This window comes from Gavialis gangeticus, unplaced genomic scaffold, assembly GCF_001723915.1.
Source record: "Gavialis gangeticus isolate Ggan-Ray unplaced genomic scaffold, GavGan_comp1, whole genome shotgun sequence".
In the NCBI taxonomy this organism is placed as follows: domain Eukaryota; kingdom Metazoa; phylum Chordata; order Crocodylia; family Gavialidae; genus Gavialis; species Gavialis gangeticus.
The window spans coordinates 193380736-193386144 of NW_017728992.1; the positions used below are offsets into that span (position 1 = coordinate 193380736).

The window sequence follows — 5409 nt, forward strand, 5'->3', positions numbered from 1 at the left end:
GCTGATGTTTACTAATGGGTCCTGGTACAAAAACGGTTGAAAACCCACTGACTTAGACCACAGCCAACCTCAGCAAGTGTTAAGATGCATTTGATAGCATTTCTGCTGCAGGCAGTACACACACCCTTGAAGCCTTAAAGGCTTATGAAGTGCAAAGCTACAGTACTATGAAAAACAACATTACATGCAATTAAGTTGAGCTATGAGATCTCAGTTGCTCCATAGAGCCTTTTGATAATTACTACTGTGGGACTCTGGCATCCCTATTCTCTGTAGAGTAGCATTTCCTATAACCTAGATTTTGCCCTATATCTGTAAAACAGATGCTTGCTAAAGCTCTGGACTCGCCTCCATGCATCTACCTTTCCAAACCCAACAGATTCTGGTAGTGTTTGAGCTACAGTTTATCATTAAAAAACAGACTCCGCCAGCTCATTAACTGTACCAACTTATTCCATTCTACAGAAGAGAAAACCACAATAAAGATAAAGCTGAAAAAACCATTAGACTCAAGTTCTAAAAGCATTTGCAATAGTTCATAAAGGTTAATGATTATCTTCAATACTAGTTAAGTCAGAACCAAGTTAAGCAGTCATCAAGAGGCAAAGAAACCCAACATCTGATATAGAAAGAAGATGCATGGGAGCACAAACAGTTTTAACTTTATACATACTCAGTTAGTCTATTCATATAAGTAAATGGAGCTGTATACAAGTCTGTCCATGAACAACAAACACAAGGATGCCTACTGCATTATTCCACTGTCAATTCTCCAATGACCTTGAACTTGAAAAAGAAACAAACAAAATGACCAACAAAATGAGATGAACTAACCCTACTAAATGCACCCAAGTGAGAGTGGATGCACACACTGCTGCGGTTATTTGACACCAGTTGTCTTTCCTGCTGCAAGCAGGGGGGCTGGACCCAACAATCTCACGAGGCCCCTTCCAGCAGTAAGCATCTGTGAATCTGAGTGGAAGAACCAGTGTATCCTATTCCTAAATTAGGAAGTGACATTAAATTGGGAGTTACATTACCCAAACAGCTCCTGTCTCTTAAGTTCAATTTATACTACAGCTGTTTTGCAGATAAATTCACAAGTTTAGTCTTTTAGGATTTGATGCATTTGGAATTATTGCAACAAAACCGTACATCTTCACCATATACATAATCGGGTAGTGCAGCGTGACACTGCTGTGTGCACTTAATGAGTTCTCTAAACAGTTGTGAATAACGTTAGGTCAACAGTCAGCAATGTTTTTGGACAGCACGCTGAATACATCCGCAAACTCTGCTTGTAAGATGTTAGTGTGCTGGTGTCTCCGATACCATGTAGCTTCTCAGTCTTTTATAGGCTGAGATCAGTGTAGTCCCCATTTTCTGTATTAGTAAGATGCCACATGGTATCATCTGTAGTGACTGAATTACTGTCTCTTTGGTAATGTATACATTAAAAAAAAAAATCTAAGCCAAGCTAGGAAGGAATGTGCTTCCTAGTTTAAAATGGTAGCAAAATTGCCAGTTCAAGTGTTTAATGCATTTCAAAAGGAGGTATATAATGATAGCAGAATCTTTTTTTTTTTCCAAAGCCAGAACAAAAGAGGCCTAAAGAGTTTTAGTCATATTAAAATTTAGATTTGTATAATGGTACTAATCAAATCTCATCAAGAAAGCAAAATGTCTTAGCTGACAACTTGTGAGTCTTGGGCCAAGTAACAGGAAAATAAGCATTTACCATGAAGCCAGCAGCTGATTAGCAGCTGGAATTGTGCAACCCATTCCAACCTAATGGGAAAGTATTTCTCCAGCCAAATCTAGACATTTCATCATATCCTCATAGTTAGGAAGCTAAGTGCCAGGCTCTCCCCCAGGCAGCCCTTAGCTGTACTACTTCTTCCAACTATATGATCTGCACTATGACTAGCACCGTAGTATCTAGTAATCCCGTCATGGCAGAGACCACGTTATGCCATCTATGCCTTTAGACAGTGAGCTCCTCTGAACAGAGATCAGTTGCTCTTTCAACCCTAAGCAACGTATGCTGGCAGCACTATGTAAATAATTCTATTAAAGCTCTGCATTAACTAGTTTCTCTCTACTTCAACCTTTATAACTTCAACATTAATACCTTTGGAAAGCAGTATCTTAACTAAAAAGATTATTCCTGATACAGCTATGGGTCCTGGCCTATTTGAAGGGTCAAACACCACTGACATCCACTGACAGATTTCAGAAAAATAAAGTTATTTTGCAGAGAACTGGAAAACCTGCCAAGATTGCAGGTCAGGGCTCTTTCTGCTACCACCATTCAAAACACCGCCTAGTCAGGCGCATGAAGAGAATAACTTTAGGCTTTTGTAATCTAAATTATTTGGTTAGCATGTACTGTCTTCAAAAGCTTCTAGTCAAAGGGGCACTGGTGACCCAAGGCAACTCTGGTAGAGATCTCCACGGCTTCAGTTTCTGCAAAACTACTCGAGCCTGTAGAAAGGCTGAAAGTGCTTGTGACTGGAGGGAACTTTCCAGCTATGAATAGTACCATCCTCCCAAGCTCACTTCCCTGCACAGTGGCAGTGGGACTGACAAGACACCACTGGGGCTCAGAGCTGCTATTCAAACCCTCCCAGCAACTGTGAATCAAGTCACTGTCTGTCTGCTACTACGGGCAGCAGCTGGCACTGAAGCATTTCTTGGGGAAGAGGAAGAGGCAGAGAGAGCATGCACACAAACACTAGTGAGCAAGAAGGTGGTGGAGGAAGGGACCTGCCTCTAAACCACACCCTCGTTTTCCTTTCCGGGAGCAGCAAGTGCCTGCAAATCTTGAAGTTTGACATCTTAGAAGCCAGACCAAAGGCTTCCTGGGGCCATGGAGTCCATGGTACTACAACCATTTCAGGCAACTGCTAAAAGCTCCATCTTAAAACCAATGAGGCTCTTCGAGTCTCTCTCCTCAACTGGCTCTCTTTTCCTGATGATCCTAGCAGCCCTCCCTCTGTACCTATTCCAGGTATACAATGTTTCTCAAACGGATGCCAGCAGAAGCCCTAATCAGAAGCCAGCTTGTCAGAAAAGGGGTCATCCCTACTCAGGAGCTATGAGCTAGGCCTACACTTTGAAATTTGTTACAAGCCAGACATTTTGCAACATGGAAGAAACAGCTTCTGCCACAAAGAGCGGAGAAACAGGCAATAGACAGTTCACACCACTTGCTGGGCCATGCAATACTCCCTTCCCTCTTCCATGAGGACTTGGTAGAAAGTCCCTAACTTCTGCCAAGCTGGTTCTTCTTTAGAAATCAGATATAGCGCCCTTGTCAACTGCAAAGAAACTGCCCAAGTGACACAGGGCTGCGAGTGACAGAGCCAAGAGCTGAGAAGTAAACACTTGAGTGCCTGCAGGGATGCAGGGGAAGACACAGCTGATGAGCTTTGCCAGAGTAATTTTTTTTTTAAACCATAGTTTTAAGCAGCTATAGCACCTGCACCACCATAAAAGCTTTGGACATTGGTCTTGATTAAAAGAACAAGATGCCTTTCTGGAATCCAGTCTCTGTCGCCTATTCTGGCAGCACAATCATGCTCTTCAAGACTACTAAAAAAAACCAGGAATCACAATTCCCACCATCCAGCTCCATCTGGTAAGTAACTGTGCAACTAGCCAAGTCTGGTTTTTCTCTTTTGTGGCTACAGCACAGCAACAATCACTGGCTACCCAGTACTCTTTTAGCGGACGTGACGTTTCATCAGTTAGGTGAGGGTTAACGCAATATTTAAACACTACTAATATGGTGTTTGAATGCAACTGAAGAAAGGAAAAACATGTAGAAAGCAAACGGTCAGCACAATCTCTTGTTTCTTATGGAAGAACACATCATAGCATCTGATGAAGTAGGCTGTTCCTTAAAAACCCATTGGTCTGAATGAGATATTGTCTGAAATCGGGCAGATGGCAAGACAGGGCGGCACCTTAGAGACTGACACAGCTAACTGCCTTGTTATGTGGCGAAGGGATTCAAGTGTAGGCAAAAATCCTTTGGCCTTTATGTTTCCTCTAAGTGTGTAGTTGAAAGCACTCAAATTTGCTAGCTAAGGTCATCTTTTGTTAGACCGACTAGACAGTTGCAAAAAAATTAAGAATTTCTTTTTTTGCAACTGTCTTGTCAGTCTAATAAAAGATATCACCTCTTTCAAGAACAGGGTTAACTTCTTTAAGTGAAAGAATGCAACTTTACTGGACAGGAAATCAAATAAGTTTTGACTAATGCTTCTTTGAAGTGTTAAGGGTTATTGTAGAACTAGTTTATATCCTTATTTCAGAGAAAAAGCACGTGAGCTATCACGCTTAACTCTATAAGATGTGACTGAGTACTTCTAAAATTTTATTTTAAAAAAAAAAAGCAAGTTAATACCCTAAAACTACAGCAACATGAAATAGATAATTTTACATCTAGACAAGTTTCTCATGAAGGATAAACTTATTCTAAGAGAAATGCAGCACATGATTACCAGAAAGATCAAGTCTCCCTTCCTACTGATTTTGCATTTCTTGCCAGTAGGTGTCCACTTGTTCGCTATGCATTGCAGATCAGGAGCTTTAAAGGGAGGCCCCCTTTATTATTATTCTACAAAACAGCTGGTCCTGATATTTTAGTTGCCTGGTACTTGGTTGTTCTCAAGTGTGTGAGTGAGTTAACTAGACATGAAACACTTTTCTGATCTCCAGAATTTAGGGATGAGTACCTTCCCATAGTCATCTGGTCATTATGGATTTAAGCTGCTGCCCTAGTTGTCGCTCTTGGAAATAAATGGGGGGAGGATCAGAGCAACGGGGAAGAGTTGTCCCTGAGCGCAAGCAGAGTGCGAGGATTCATGCCGCAATACTGCCTACAGCCACCTCCCTAGTAATTGTTAAACAAACAGTTAACACAGCAGCAACAGACATCTCCCTACTGGAAACGAGCTGGAAGAGAAGCCAGTTTTTAAGCTACACTTAGGTCAAACAGGAAGCAGGCAATTAAAGGGCTTGCAAAAGCAGAGGACGTCCAATTTTAAAAAGGAACTATCTGTGTGTGGTCAGTATCAGCCTGAAAAAAAAAAAAAGAACAACAACAAAAAAAAAGGAGAACTATAACTGGAAGGCTGAAATTAAAAAAAAAGGTTAATAAATTACGACAACCGAAAGGCAGTAGCTCAAAAACAAGAGGGAAAAAAGAAGTCGGAAGCACAACCTGTCAAAGCAAGAACTGCAAAATCCACAGGCTTCCTGCTCGGGGGAAACAGACTTGGGTGGAAAAAAATGCGAGCAGCGCGGGATACGGGGCTGGGAGCAATCCCCAAAACAACACTCGGGGCAGCCGGGAACAGCGCGCACGTCGGACCAGGACCGCTCCCGCCCGGATCTCCGCGA

At 42.0% G+C, this 5409-nt stretch overlaps 1 long non-coding RNA gene across 1 annotated transcript; it reads left to right on the forward strand.

Annotated features, from left to right (window-relative positions):
• The first annotated feature begins 1054 nt into the window (after positions 1 to 1054).
• On the forward strand, positions 1055 to 3689 carry LOC109305210. The gene is made up of 2 exons (XR_002099593.1): positions 1055 to 3010; positions 3473 to 3689. It is a non-coding gene; the product is annotated as an uncharacterized LOC109305210 (long non-coding RNA).
• The last annotated feature ends 1720 nt before the right edge of the window (positions 3690 to 5409 follow it).